Source organism: Rhamphochromis longiceps, linkage group LG12, assembly GCF_057381845.1.
Source record: "Rhamphochromis longiceps isolate RC_006_pf linkage group LG12, R_longiceps_female_GT1.1, whole genome shotgun sequence".
Lineage (NCBI taxonomy): Eukaryota > Metazoa > Chordata > Actinopteri > Cichliformes > Cichlidae > Rhamphochromis > Rhamphochromis longiceps.
Genome location: NC_140568.1, coordinates 30,825,381 through 30,842,318, shown reverse-complemented (window position 1 = coordinate 30,842,318; position 16,938 = coordinate 30,825,381). Strand labels below are relative to the sequence as shown.

The following is a 16,938-nucleotide window of genomic DNA, read 5'->3' as shown; positions in this document are numbered from 1 at the left end:
GATTCCACTGACTGTATCTTACGTAAGCAATGAATAATATTACATTTTTTTTTGCTCGTTCTGTGTAGAGCTCATGCACAATCTTTTGGTAGCTGAATTTCTGTTATATAAGAGAGTAACATTTTTATTGTTTTGAGAACCTTTTACATCTCACAGTTTGTACAGGAACATATCCTAGTGCTTATTCTGTAATACGTTATTGCGTGCTTTATTTGCTCTACACTTTCATGGCCCTTCATCATAACACTCTTATGTATTGTCTTATGTAATTTCTTATTATTTGCTTCATTTTCTACAGACAAACTGCAGGTAAGTGTTTTCAGTAACCCCTATTGTAAATGTTTATGTAAATATTTAAGTTGTTTAATTATTCATCTTCTTCGTTTACTTCTTAACACAGCAAGGTAAGAATGTTGACAAAAATGTATTTTTTACATCTTATGTCAAGCTACGCTAGAGTAGATATAGTCCTTTTTTCATAGGTACAAAAAACTAATTCTACCTAGTAATTCAGTCAATATGATATCTGCAGCACTCAGACAGCTAGACTAACCTGTGCCAGTCTAACCACCTAGCTGGTCCCTCAACAGATCTCTGTGTGTTTGTCTGTGTGTGTTTGTTTGCATTATAAGGTGAGATCCTGATAATGGATCTCACCATACTATTAAGGTCCAAAAGCTTTGGAGGGACCTTGTAGATTTCAATGACTATTTGAGGGTTAAGGCATGTTTTAGCATTAAGGGCTACATGGACGTTTATTCAGTTGTAATGGTTAAAGTTAGGATAAGAGCTGCATGTGTCTATCGCATGTGGATACAGTTAAAGTTAGTTTTACAGCCATTCTGGTACACTTAGCACCCTTCACTTCTCAGCTGTCCAACACTCACTTACTCTCACTTTCATACAATACACTCACACACACAAAAACACATTCAGTCCTGTCACCCATCACTCTGATTCTTACTGTTCACTGAGGGCCTGTCTCAGAGTCTGGTATGTCCAAAAGCAGTTATTTTGTTGCATTAGCACATCTCTTGACCTCTCCTGTAAACTGATATTTACCTAGCAGAAAAAGACAACAGGCACAGAAAACACAGAGCAGAGGTACAGAGCCTCAAGCAGGAAAGGAAATAATAAAATATTAAATCACAAAAAAAGAAAAAGGTTAGAATGATATAGGAAATGCAAATCATTTCAACCCTGTATTTAATTCTAAGTGTAGCATTATAGAAATTTTGAAAATGAAATGAAAGATTTTTGCAAATAAAAATAAACGCTTTCTACTTTATTATTAGCCACATGTTTAAAAGATTATTTTTTACACTGGTATAAAGGGATTTCAACAATTAAAGAATAACCAAACTGAAAGATATAAGTAATCAAGAAATTGGGAATTTATATTCCACATAATCTTATAACACAGGACAAGGCTGACAACCAATATTAAATAGCTGCACAGTCTATGGAAGCAGAATAGCCTTTAAACTACATAGGATTCTTGATGGGAAATCATTACTTCAGGAATCAGGAATGCTTCTGAAAGCAACTCTCAGCAGACATAGTTCATCACTGCTCAGCAAATGACAGTTAAAACTCTGCTATGAAAAGAAAAAAAAAACATAAATCATTAAGATCCAGAAGAGCTGTTGCCTTTCCTCGCTTGATTTCATTAATGATAGATAGAAAAAGCAAATTGTCCATGCTAATATGAGAGGGCCTTAGTGTACAGGGAAGCAGGCCAAAACTAAATGAAGCTGTGTGTATTTTAAGAGCAATGCTCTATAGTAAAATAAACCAAGGTGAATCCACTTGTTTTCAGTAAACTAATGCAAAAGTAAAAATTTCAACCGCATTTCGTGGAAGAATCTAGCCCTTAAACCGCTCTGCTTACACTCTGGACCTATTAACCAAAAACGTTCCAAAGTATGAAACAAAACTTTTAAAACAAGTAGGCCTTGTAGGTAAATACAATGATTTTCTCTATTTCATCACACAAGCTATTATAAGCAGGCTGCTTTTTTAAGAAATAAGAAAACTTAAAGACTAAACTTAATACATTTTAGTTGTTGTTTTGCAGGTACTGTAAGTTCAATATTAAAAACTGGTGATTTAGCTGAATGCTGAAAGGCATTATGCCTATACATGTCCTTGCACAATGTGAATAGAGGCCATGGGGAAATAGGCAAACAATAGCAATAATCAGTAGAAAAATTAGGTAAACATACTGAGGAGCAGAAAGGTAATCCTCTAGTGAGCTCACTATGATAGTGAAGGGACGTTGTGGAACTTAATGCAGTGGAGAACAGTGTAGACACTAAGCTTGTGTAGTCATTGTGTGCCTATACCGCAATGTATAATTGTCACAGCATTGTCTTACTTTAAGGCGCATGTTTATCCAAAGCTATTTAAATATCATATATGTTTATATGTAAATGATGAATGGGTGAATGTCACACTTGTGTATTTGTGATCCACAGAAGCATGCAGTGCTAGGCAGATTCTGGGTGCTGTAATCCGAGGTTTACAAGCTGTAATGCTGCTGAAAGCCTACAGGCCCAGCTGGCAGACAGAAAGAGAGGGAGAATAAAAGAGAGAGACAAGAAAGGACATTGTAGGTAAGACAAAAAATGAGTCGCTAAAGAAAGGACAGTCATATGAATCACAAATTAAACATATAGAGCGAGGAAGAAAGTTTTAGATAGAGAGTGGAGAGAAACATGGAGAGACAGAAAAATACAAGCAGCAAGATACACTGAAGAAGTTTAGAACTAGACCAATCTACTCATATATAAACTACAATGTGTTAAGGATAGGCAGATGAACAGCTAAATACATTTCACAGAGAAGAAGAAAAAAAGAGTCTGAACTTTTCATCGAAACTCTTTTGTTAGTCAAGTTTCATTCTAAATAGTATTTACTTATAGGCTTTGTAAACATTGTTTTCACAGATTTGATCAGTTATGACCATTTTTATTAGCATGTTTTTTTCTTTGAAATTACAGTTACATGTTTACATAAACAGCAAACAGCTGTGTAGACACAGGAAGTCACTGAATTGTTGCTCGTGGCTTTGACACTGACTGTAGTGCACATTCTGGGCTCGAGTAGTTTAGCTGATCCTCTAATGTATTAACTACTTTGAAATATGTCAATCACCAGTATGTTGTGGTCTCATTGGTTTTGGTTTCATTTTCTGCCCTTAGAGTTGAGGGAACTCTCTTAGGCTTTTTTTCAATTTCTTTAGTATTCAGTATTCATGAATAGTCCTGCAGGCTTTTACAAGGATGTCTAAAAGCTCTTCTTTTGGATGAAAGCTGACTTCTGCACTGCTTTCTGATGGGGGTTTTTTATTACACACACTGTGGCACAGTACGGTAACAGGTAGTTTTTACATACATTCACACTGAAGATTACAGATAGTCTGACCAAGGGAATGGTGTGGACAGTCACACCTTATCTAATTGAGGTACTCTAAGTTCTTAAAGGACTGTATTGTAAACAAAAAAGAATGTGTGGCATGGAATAAAATGAAAGGAGGTGCATTGAAATGAAATGAGAGAGAACAGCCTGACAAGAGTTAGAAGAAGAGGAAGCGAAAGAATGATGGCATATCAAACCAATACAAATCTGCCCACCCCCAGCCCCCACTATAATCCCTTTATAATGTGCAACAACACAGACACATACACACAAACTGGAACAGGCACACCATAAATCCTTCTTGTCTTTGCTTATCAAGCCTATGAGAAGATCTACTGTAGGCATGTGGTGATTTACTCAGAGATTATCAACCAATGATACCATTGTGTTTTTCAGTCCTCTGGTAGTTTCTGCCTGTGTATGCCAAAGACTGAAGTCAGGGGTATCTAAAAATGAAGATGAAGAGTATGAAGATGAATGAAGATGAAGAGAAATTAATTTAATTTCTTAAGACGAATATAAATAGAGTATTATATTGTCATTAGACATATTAACAAGATATATACATATATATTAGGGGTGCAACGATATTCGTATCGATATTGAACCGTTCGATACAGTGCTTTCGGTTCGGTACGCATATGTATCGAACAATACAACATTTGTAATTTATTTTATCAACTTTCCTTCTGATGATGCTGTCTGTGTTGAGCGCTCAGTGAATCTGCGTTCGACTACTCCGCCTAGGCTGCACTGTCGAGCGCAGATCCACTGAGCGCTCAACACAGACAGCATAGTCAGAAGGAAGAGCGCAGGGCAAGCTAGCAAGACAGAAGTTAAGCTCTCCTTGCAACATGGACCTCCCCCACCCTCATTCAGATCTGGCGTTTGGAATTATTTTGGTTTTCATGTGACGTATGACCCTGAAGGTAAGTGAGTCATGGACTAAAGTAAAACAGTATGTTGGATGTGCCATGCAATGCTCAATTACATGGGTGGGAACTAGTGTGTTAGCGCAGTTAGCTCGTTAACGTGTTGGCCGTCTAGCCCCATGCACGGGGCGATCGGCGGTAGCTCGTTAACGGAGATTTGCCGTGTTGTGGCGTTAAGGTCATTTCAATGAGATTAACCTGAAAGCACTAGTGGGAACACAACGAATATGACTGCACATTTACGCCGACATCATCCTAGTGCAAAGACAAAAACAACAAGCATGCTACTAACTTTAGCCGAGTCATTTAGACAGCTGTTAGCACATGATTCTCCTTATGCTGCTGAGAATATAGCCCAGAAGAAGCGGATAGTATAGCTTTTATTTTGGAAAGAGACATTTCTCTGTAATAAACTCTCTTTTCCAAAGATGAGTGATTCCTCAATCAGATACAGGGCTTGCAATATCGCTAGCCCAACGTCCCGGGGCTAGCGATTTTTCCAGTCTGGCTATTGTAGGAAGGAAAAATATGTCAATGCTTTTGCATTCTTTCGGAAATGTAGCTGGGTAATTATGTCATTGGCATCGGTGAGCCACTGTCAATATGTGACATATTGAAATCGCGTTTGAATTTGCGCTTGGTTTTTGCTTTCACTTTGCAATCGTGCGAACTGTGTATAGAGAGCGACAGCACTGATCTGTGAGTGATGATAATTTGTGCACCAATTCCTCTGACATCGTCTTATTAATCGTTAGCTTACTATGCAAACATGACAAGTGAAATCTCCCGCAGCAAGCTTAAACATGTGAGAGGTTGATCGCGCAGAGAATCGCTGAGCTTATGTGAGTGCGTGTGTAAAAGCAGCAGGATTTATATTTCAGTTCTGCTGAACCAAATAAGACAGGTCAGGGTGAAGAAGTGACAGCCAAAGAAAAGCTTACTGCAAAACGGAGAAGTTATGACAAATCAGACTGTAAGGCAAAAAGAAGCTTTATGGTTTCATGGACAAAAGAATTTCTGTGGCTGCAATATGACGAGCTAAATAACCAGGGCTGCACATAAGTGGTCCGCAGGTGCGCATTCGCTGTCAAAATAAAAAACACGCACAAGGGTTAGGGTTAAATTTAAAAACTGTACTTTTGAGTTAAAATATATATTTATAATTTTAATAAATGACAAATTAAAAAGGCATGAACATTTTTTTTGTATCGAAAAAATATCGAACCGTGACACCAAAGTATCGAACCGAACCGTGAATTTTGTGTATCGTTGCACCCCTAATATATATATATATATATATATATATATATATATATATATATATATATATATATATATATATATACATACATACACACACACACAGGGCATATACTTGTTAGCTCATTTCTTAATTCTTAGTCTTAGTACTTTACTACTGTCTTTGTGGGCTAGATTCAACAACCTGCTCGAGCCATTCCTCACAGACATTGGTCCATATTGATACTATTTACTGGCTACAAATCCATAATGTTAATCTCCAAAATATGAATTTTATCTAAAAATTGATGAAACTGCCATTGCTTTTAAAAACTAGTGAAAAAGACCTTGTTATTTATTAAGACCAAAGTATGGCATAGTGTGAGATATATATTCCGATAAATTTGCTGAATTTTAGATAAGGTGATTTATCAAATACTGCTCAAACAAACCTTTGGTTTAACAAGATAGATGAGCTGTAGAGACAAGAAAGCATTGAGTTACTGCTAGGTGATTGGCTGACTGGATATTTTTGTTGACAAGCTGTTGACCAGTACCTAATACCTAATAAAGTGCCCAGTGAGTGCTGAAAATCATGAATAAAATGGGAATAAATGGTGCAACATTATAATGAAAGAAGTCATGTAGCTACTCTTGTAAAACTCTCTATACAGCGTTTGAGTGCCTTTAAATTTATGTGTAAACATATTAACCAATAAACTAATAAACAGGGGCAAAATTACAGAAGAAAAATAAAACTTTTTGGTGGTGAAATTGTGACTAAAACTGATCATAGAGGGTGCTCATTTTAAATAGAAGCAATATCTCTTGCGGGATAATGTAGTTAAGAACAGGATGTTGAAGCCAGAACTGTGTAAGACTGATGTGCTGATAGGTTCCATCAGTTCATATAACTCCTTCATCAGTTCCATCACTGCAGCAGCCTCTGCTTCTGCTGGTGCCAGCAGTAATATTTGTCACAGAGCCAGCACAGATTTAGCTTGAAGAAAATGTGGAAAGTTTATGGGAAATTTGCCAATTTCATGGTGAAATAAGGTAATGTTAGGTAATGGTATTCCACATCAATACACTAGTCCAGTTTGCCGCAGGTCCTCCTTATACAACTCAATTTCAGGCTGTGCCTTGCTATTCGTTTTCACCATTGTGTGCTGCTAATCAAGGCCATAGTTAATTTGAATGATTGAATGACCGTGTAGCCAATTTGTGTACTATATTACGTTTATTTCCAATGTCACTATTTTTAGGTAGGCATACAAATGTCTGTTATTTATTTTAAAAAAATTATTGTAAAAACGTATTTTTCTACATGAGATCTCCACCCCCTCTAGCACCAGTTGCCACTATTCAGAAATCCACTGTATGCTTAAGACAAGGAAACAAACCTGGTGTCAGATCCCACTGATCAATCACCTTCACTTCTTTGCTAATGATCTCTCAGTCATTCTCAGCTGTCACCTTACTTGTGCTATGTTTACAACCAGGTCACAGGCAATTAGGCCTCCTCCCTTATGTCTCCTCCTGATCCTGTCAATCCATTTATCCATCCATCAATCCATCCATCCACTACATAGCAAAGATTAACCCAAGGACTGATAACCCACCTCATTTCCCTACTCCACTTCTCTGCTGTCCATCCATCACTCTCTCTCCATACTCATCTATCCATACATCTCTCTGGCTTAAAAAACATTAGCTTGAGGGCAAAACAGGGCTGCTTCTTGTTTCCTTTTTCTCCTTCGTTCATATAACCATCCTCTTATCCTTTCACAATTTTATATGTTACTCACACCTCGCTGAGCCGTTATTCTTCCATCCACCCAGGCACATCAGTCTAACCTTTTCTTCCCCTCTCACTGCTATATGCCTTATATTAATAACATAACATCCACGATTTGACAGTGATCTCTGTACCTCGGTGGCACTGGTGCACATGCAGCCCGACTATGTGCAAAAGACATAAAGAATGGATAAAGAATATATAGAGTATTGCAGTACACTGTAGAATAACACAACTAATCTAAAGTCTTCTATTTACTTTTTCTTCTGTAAGCTAATAAATTTAAAGATGTATAGCTGCTTATAGTTTATTTTATATATATATATATATATATATATATATATATATATATATATATATATATATATATCTTGCCCCTTTGCAAGACCAAAGACTCTTATGTTTGGTCTTGTAGGCTCGTATGTTTTAAATAGGGGCAATTCAAGCTCATGCGGAGACAAGACAATTTCATATTTTACTACAGCAGAATGGAAATAAAGAGGATAGGGTTGGGTGAAGGGTTCTGACATCAGAGATATTTAATTCTGTCTTTTTTTCAGTGCTCCTTTGCATGTTTTTTTTTCCTTCAGGGGTAAGGGTTTATAGAGACAATAGTGCCTGCAGTATTCCAGAAATAGGTATGGAGCAGAATGTAAAACTTTTATAATGCACACACAATAACACTGCTGTTCTTTTATCCCTTCTTTTGTGCTCACTTTCTGTCTTTCCTTAAAATTCAGGGAGCCGCTTCAGTACATCATGCTCCCAAATTCTTTAAATGATAATACACAGCGGAACCTCAGTATATGCAGCCACCTATTACAGTTGCGGCATTTTCTTAAAAATCAGTGTGCTTATGCTCAGATTCCCTATGTCACAGCACAGAATCTGCCTTGGAGGAGACATGAGACGGGATTGACAGTTGAGTACCTGGGGAATAAAACTTCTCCTGGCTTGTCTCAACAAACAGAAAAGAAGAAGGGTGGCTGTCGGGCTAGTGTTTGGTGTTACCCATACTGTTTGCACAACGGATGTTTTTGTTTGGCACCACAATGAAGTTCCCAATGGGGTTTGTTTGACAGCAAGTAATAGTTAAAAATGCTGTTTCCCTCTCCTCTGTATTTTCACATTTGTTCGCCTCACTTATCTGATTCTGTTCTTTTTCTCCACCCGGCTCTTCATTCTGCCTCTCTCTATGTTTTCTGCTGTTCAGTCACAAGCACACACACAGATAATATTCATATGCGCTGCCAAACGTAGACTGATCCATGGACACCAGAGGCACTTCGTCAGCTTCAGTTAGCATCCAGTGTCCACTGTGCTGTGGTCACCCGGATTATAACTTGCTGGTCAGTGCATGTGTGTTAACTCTTGACTGACACGACCTTCCAGCTAAAACAAATGGAAGACATCAATCAGTCCCACAGAGGAAGCCTGCAAATACTCTAGTATTCATGAGTTCACAAGGGTAAAAGCTGTTACCACAAAGGTTGAAAAAAAATAATCTGGTGTGCTCTTGCCCTGACCACACTGGAAATGGACAGAATAATGTGATAGGACTGAGGACTTGAATGGATACTTTGACATTTTACCAAGTATGTTTGACTGACACCTCGCAGATCAGATGGTGTATGCTATCACTGAGCTTATCACTATTAATAGTAAGCTTACTCCGTGTTAAAGTAACATGTTTTGTTTTGTTTTTTTCCCTGTCATCTGCATGTACTCATTCACAATTTGTTATTGTTCTACTGTGCTTGTACTTCTACTATTTTGGGCTTCTGATGTCTTTTCATTGCAAATTATGTACTGACCAGGTTATTTTAACTTCCCTCTCACAATATGTCATACATCTTTTTTAATCAGAAATAACTAAAGTCTATTTGTTATGTTATTTTGTACCACTTACTGGGATCTGAGTACATAAACACTTTGCTGTAATAAAATCTTTGTACATAACGGCCAATTTTACATAAGAGCCAGGCGATTAGGGATGAAATGTTAAGCCTTGAAATATAAATGTTCATTTGAATTACATATTTTTAAATTCTCTTAATTCCTGTGTTTTTAATGTATCTTCATATGTTAAAAATATCTGCAAAAATTTTACATCTCTTTATTTTCTACCATTTATCAAGATCTGAGTCACAAGGGTAGCAGCTCATCCAGAGGGTACTGAGCGATCCCAAGTCAACCAAGAGATGTAATCTCTCCAGCATGTCCTGTGTCTGACCCACAACCTCTTCCTGGTACGACATGCCCAGAACCTCTCATCTAGGAGGCACCCAGAATTTATCCTATTCAGAGACCTTGACCATCTCGACCTGTTCCTTTTGATGTGGAGGAGTAGTGGCTGTACTCTGAGTCCCTCCCGATTGATCAAACTCCTCACCCTATCTAGAGAAGCTCATTTGCTTGTCTCTGCGATCTCATTTGGACACAATCCAGAGCGCGTAGCCATAGGATAGGATAGGAATGTGGATTAACCAATAAACTGACACCATCGCTTTCATGCTCAGCTTTCTAATTTGTTACAACGATTGGTCAAGAGTTGCTCCAGACACGACACCAAACTGTCAGTCAATCTCCCACTCCCATCTCTCTTCACTTGTGATTAAGATCCCGAGATGCTTAAACTCCTCCACTTGGAGCAGGAACTTGTCCCTAAATTTGAGCAGACACTTCTCCATATTTCAGCTGAGAACCATGCACTCAGACTTGGAGGTGCTAATTCTCATTTCCATCACAAAAACAGAGGTGACAACACTTGGCTGTGCCTAGAAATTCTGTCCATAAAACTTATGGACGGAATCAGCAAAAGTGCACAGGGCAGCCTTGTCAGATTCCAACACCAACCAGGAATGGGTAAGACTTATTACTGGCAACATGGACCAAACACTCACTGTGGTTGTACAGATGCCTTCTGTCACACCAACTGTGTGCATGTCCTCCTTCACTACATCTATGAATCTCATCTGAATGATTGTTCAATGTTGTTGTACTAAATTCCAACTTCATTAATGCTGAAAAAGTTTGGTTGTTCACTAGTGGCGCCTGAAACATAGATACTAAAGATCTTTTGTGAAATTGCAACTTTGTTTTCTGTTACTTATCCAGGTTCTGTCATCCCACACTACAATACAGCCTCAGCAACATGCAAGAACATTACACAAGGCAAAGGAAGCCATACACAAGTGCATGGATGCATATGCACAATGCTAACAGTTGAGAGAACCAGAGAAGTGGAGATGTAGGAACCTGCAAGCAGGATAAATCAATGACATCCTCTTGTCTCTCTGTCTCTCCCTCTCTCTCCATCACTCTGCTCCTATGTCTATCTCTCCTGTTTCCATGCCCTTTTCCATCTTTCTTTCACTCATGCATCTTTTACAGCTTCCTCTTTCCATCCTTTCTGCAATCTCCCACCTGGCCTGGAGGTGGGGGGCATGGTGAATGAAGAGTCATGCAAATCTACTTAATAAGATGGAAAAAAATGAGGAAAATAGAGATTTTTCTCCTTGGAGACATTTTTGTCTATCACTGTCTTCCATTCTTCAGTTACCATAACACTGCATGTTTCCAACCAGACCAGCTTTCTGCAGCTTATTTATAAAATTTTACTTTACTTCACGAGCCAGTCAAAATGTCTTTTTTTCAGATCAATCACTCTAACCTCTCTCTGTGTTTTACCATTACCTTATTTGTCTCACCCTGGACCTTTTCATATACCATTGACAGTCAGTTTCAGTGGTATTAGCCCTCATCCATAGAGCTTGGTAACTTGCCCTTGAGGGCTGTTGCCTCTCAGATATGTTCCATAATCACAGATAATCTGAAGCGCTGCTCAACATGCTGTGCATGAATAATCCAAATTAATTAAACATTTTAATATGCCTATTTCTGTGTTATCAGCTATAATGTATTTGATGTTATCAGGAATCTTTATCTGGCCTGTAGGTCTTGGGATTTCAGTTTTGTCTCAGCTGAGCTACAAATGCCTATTTATTAAAAAAAAAAAAATACTACCTCAATCTTCCTCGGGGATGTCCCTTTATTTATATATATGCATTTTTTTCTCTTCGGGTGAACCATTTCATGACATGTTAAACAACACTTAATGCTGGTTAGAAAAAAAGGTGATAAGTCAGGTAACATTAGTTTAGGCTCTGAATTCAGTAAAAAGCTATTTCAGCAGATATATGGAGGATCCTGTTGGGACAGTGCACTGCCAACATCAAAACAGAGACAAACCACAGGATATTAGTCTGTGAGCCAATAACAGGTGTGTTATTGAAAGGAAACACAAGACAGTGCTCAATTTTGTCTGACATTTTTCTGCTTACTGTAGTGGTATTGAAGTAAAAATATATCTGGGACATGTGTTCAGAATAAAAATTCACCATTGTTGTCCCTTTAAAAAACTACATAGAAGCTTTTGTTGCATCCTGATCCAAAGGTTAATTCATATGTCTGTGGAGTGCTGGTGAAAAACAGCTTTGTGTGTCACTGTGGCTTGGATTTCTCAAATTTTAACAGTAATTAACCCTGTCTGGAACTCAGTTTCTGGCTTTGTTTCTATAGCAGAATCTCTCTGTGTGTTTATGTGCTAAACGAGAGGAAACTCTGCGTCTCCCTCTCTGTGTCACGCATTTATGGTCATGCAGACTGACATAAATTGTTATGCAAAAAGAAAAAGAGTTAACTGAACATTTTCAAACATGTCAGAAGATTTATGCAAATGCACGTGTGAATGGGCTTGCATGTGTTCCCAAGTGACTGCAGCTATTAAGGGTATTTGAGCTTGTGCGCGCATTAAGAGATCGCATAAAAGAAAAATGTCTTTCAATCATTCAAAACATGTAATGGTGGGGAATGTTTTTCACATGGTGGCGGGACTGTGAAAAGGCTCCCAGGGTCCCATGACTCTCTGAAGTCACTTAACATAATTTACCACATATGTCAAATAAGACTGGAGATGATAATTGAAGTGACCTCAATTTAGGAACACTGCAGTTTGCAGGCCATTGATTTGCATAAAGAGGGAGAACGTTTCAATCTCTCCTCCAAAAGATGGAGAATATGAGCCCGTGTGTGAGTGGAAGGAGACCATGGGCATATGTGAGAGTAAGAATGTAATGATTGTGACTCTATTATGACCTGAGCTGCTGTTTCTATCGCTTGCATGGGATCTGAAAGGATTAGGTCATCTATCTCCTTTCTAGCTGTCTCTTGTGCTGTTCAGCTTGTTTCATTTTATCTCTCTTTTCTTCAAATCTAAACCTCCTTCCTTCTTATCTCCTCAGTTAGCCACAAGCCTTTTTTTTTATTGTGGCTGTTTTAAAGTACTCGATGCCGTTTTTCTCTCTGAAGTCATTTAAGATGTAGCTGATAGCTAACGAAGCAATTACACATGGCAGTCTTGTCGCCTCTCTGTAAGAGATCAGTGGAGCCTGACATGCCTGTATATGTATATATAGAGAGATATATAGGCTCTGTGTATAGAAACCGAAGGTAATGGAGCAAAAATCCAATTCTACCACAGTGTAGTGGTAATAATTATGACGGATCTCAGGTATTTGCTACTATTATTATCGCTCGATAGCTGTATGCATCTGTGTGAAGTATGATGGGGATAAAGTCAAAGCGGATTGGTGAAGAAGAATCTAACAGGGAGATGAAGAAGGAGGAAGTCGTAAAAGAGAAAGGCGCTCAGAAGAATACATTAATTAAGTAAAAAACAACAATAACAAAAAAAACCAAAAGTTATTAATGAAACTGTGAGCAGGCCTAGGAAAGCTCAAAGAGAAACCGTGAGGAAGAACAGAAAAGAAAGGTCAGGTTAAGTTATATGCTCACATGAAACCAGTGGTATTACTATAATTAGGGGAATAAGCATGTATTGTTAATGGTCCGGTTAGGTCAAAAAGGCACACAATAACATTGATTGCAATTTAGCTGGGCTTTTTGAGGACTTGTCAAAAACAGAGAAAGCTTTAATGCAGAACTGTAGTCAGGTACAAGAAAAACACATTAAACTTCATATGGCATGATTAATATATATGTTCTAAAGATGAAGTGTGAGAAGGGAGATGATCTATAATTTATGCAGGAATATAACCAATGGTAATTGCGTTTGGTTCCAGACTTAGACTTTTTTTTTTTTCATTTTTTATGGGAAATGTCATGTGACTTCACCACCTATGTTAAAATACAAGATAACCACAAAGCAATTTATAAATAACGGATCAAAAGTTTCTATAAGGAATGTGGTCCCTTTATTTGTTTACACTTCTGTAACACGGGTCACCAGACCTCAGGGGTGGTTAAATAAATATGTTACAACATTTCAGCAGTGAACAGAACACGTGGGTTTATTTGAGTTTCAAGAATTTTCTTTTCAGCAAACATATGACAAAGCTTATACAAAAGCTTCCTTCTCTCTGTTTGCTCTGAAGTGTAAACGACCCAGAGTCTATGAAACTGAGGAACTTTATCAGTAATTCATACAAATGAAAGAAACTGTTTCTGTTCCTTTTATTTCACTGCTGTTTTTTACTTTGCCATTATTATTTCTTTCATAAGAATACCAGCTTGGATTGAAAATTATAGAGTGCGAGCCTTTTTCTTCCAGCTTTCCTTTCTGATGGCTCAGTTTTTTAACCATGATAAAAAAATTGGATGTTGGTGACAAATATATATTTTTATTACAGTATTTTTTTTGCAATCATTTTTTTATTATTATAAATTTTTGTAGTATATGTGCACCTAACACATAACAGTTATTGGCTTGGTCTACATATTTTAGAAATTTAGAAAATTATGCAGTAAGGTCAACTTTTCTTCTTTAAAAAAAAAAAATCTTTTGATTTAGACTGATTTAAGTTACTTTATTTTACATGCTGTACATTTTACTTTGCAAATAAAACAAGACCTATGTATCACTTAAGCACACAGTACAAAAGAAAAAAAATGACTTGAGTGAGAGAACCAGATAGCTTTCATAATATTAAGTATATTTCAATTAAGTATATTCTTTCTTAGCTTTTCTTAGCACACAATGCAGAGGAGAAAGGAAAAATAACAGCTCTTGGTTTTCATTGCAATCAGCATGCATTGGTGAAACTTCTGCAACGTACCCACATTTGCATTCAGGGACTACAACTAATTGAATGGCTGATGTATTGGTGATAGTTCTTTTTCTGCTGATATACCAGGATATTAATTTCTTTTCTAGTTTTTCTTCTCCGTGGATTTATATACATAAAAAGGTTCCAGCAGGACTTTCCTCTAGCTTTCTTTTTCTGTTTCTGAGTGAATATTTCAGTATATTTCACTATATTTCCAGCCGTACACACTGGCCATGTATGAATTTAATTGAATCCCTATGACAAATGAACAAATGTTCAGAGAATTAAGGGAGACTGTGGCAGGAATACTGTATAACAAGTGCTTGAATTCCCTAAGAAGTAATTATGCTCTGCGATTAGGGAATTGTGCCTTAATGTAATTATCCTGTGCTTTAAAGATTAATTTTGTCTGTGATGGCATGCTGTGTTATGTTGGTGCCTCACCACATTATCCATAATCACAGATCACTGTTATCTGTGAAGACAGACGCACTGTGCATACGTGTCTGAGGACATCATTTTTGTGTCCTGTTTCTGTAAGTGTATTGGAAACAAGAACATGGACTGAGAACGTCTTCAAGCAACTCACAGAAGTCCAGACGCTTTTCTTTCCAAGCTCCTTAGACTACGATGACCTGGATGACTGAGAACCTTCACAGCACTGTCCAGTAGAAAGTTATCAGTATTATGCATAAAACAAGTAATTTAAGTAGTAATTTATTTATCAGCGGTTTTTCACAGAAGTGTGTTCTTTACCACAGACGTATAGATCATCTTAATAATAAAAATCAGAGATTTGAATGTACATCTTTTTTTTAATATAGCCTGCAAAACACAACTAAGTGCACACATACACCCACAACCACACACTTGCACACAATCCATGAACAAACAATGTTATGAATATGTGCGTGCATGGCTGTCTTTTATGATGCCTGTTAAAATTCATTATGCACGTATCATTACCAGATAGCATTTGAAGATGCTTCTAATGAATCCAATTAACACCATGCTTTATTGAAGGGGAGGCGAGCTGCAGTGCTCAGGCTTTACCCGACGGGTGGACAGAAAACATAAAAAATGAAAACACAAAAAAATCATTTGTTCTGTTCAAGACGTTAATGGCTTGGGAAAGAAAGAAAAAAAGAAAGACAGAGAAAGAGAGAATACAGGTATAAATATGAAAGAGCAGCTGGACTATGCTGCTACAGGGGTGACATGCAAAATGAAGAAATACCTGTGTAAATATGAGACACCATTTAGAGCAGGGGTGGCCAACCCGCGGCTCTCGAGCCGCATGCGGCTCTTTGCCTGGTTTCATGCGGCTCTTACGTTCATATCAAAGTTTATGTTTGTGTTTTGATTTTTTTTATGTTGTTGTTTTAAAATGTGCGCGTTCGCTTCGCTTGAGTTCAATACGGTATTTTTCATCAAATGCGCATGTGTGTGAGATGAAAATACCGCAAAGTTTCCCAGTAGGAGCAAGTTCGCCCTTAAAATGGCAGGAAAAAAATGCACAGCAAAAAGAAAATATGAAGATGAACACAGGACGTTTTTAACAGAGTGGGAGAGTTTATATTTTTTTGTTGAACGCAATGGTAAGCCATTCTGCCTTATATGTCAGACGTCATTAGCGCATTTCAAAGCTTCAAATCTTCAGCGCCACTTCAGCTCACTCCATGCTAACATCGACCAGGAATTTCCAAAAGGGACTGAACTTCGCAAGCACGAGTTGGCCACTTTGAAAAGTCAGGCAGAAAAGCAGATACAGTTTTTCCAAAAATTTACGAAGCGGTCAGAGACCATAACGCTCGCATCCTATCAGCTGGCTTGGAACATTGCACGGGCTAAAAAGCCATACAATGAAGGGGAGTTCGTTAAAAAATGCCTCAGTGATGTTGTTGGAATCTTGTCTCCTGAAAACGACAAATTAAAACGCATGGTATCAGACGTCCAACTGTCCCGCCACACTGTTGAACACAGAATATCGGACATTAACACGGCTATTGAATCACAGTTGCACTCTGACCTTCAAGCATGTGAGTATTTTAGTGTCGCATTGGATGAGAGTTGTGATATACAAGACAAGCCTCAGTTGGCAATATTTGTTTCAAACGTGTGTGTGTGTGAGACAGTGCACACAATGTTCATTGTTGAAAATGACTGGCCTGTGGTTTTAGTACTGTAGGAGTCCATTTCTGTCATTATCATGTTGGTGTGTGACATTTACAATAAATCTGGCTGAGCAGAGGTGTGTGTGTGTGTGTGTGTGTGTGTGAGTGTGAGAGAGAGAGAGAGAGAGAGAGAGAGAGAGGGAGGAAAGGATGGGTGATGTTCATGTGTGCCCATGCGTATGATGTGGCTCTTTGCGGTAACACAGTAAAAAAAAAGTGGCTCTTGGTCTCTGACTGGTTGGCCACCC

At 37.9% G+C, this 16,938-nt stretch overlaps 1 protein-coding gene across 1 annotated transcript in view; it reads right to left on the bottom strand.

Annotated features, from left to right (window-relative positions):
* grid2 (glutamate receptor, ionotropic, delta 2) overlaps window positions 1-16,938 on the bottom strand; it is a 548,960-nt gene that overhangs the window by 134,325 nt on the left and 397,697 nt on the right. The window lies entirely within an intron of this gene.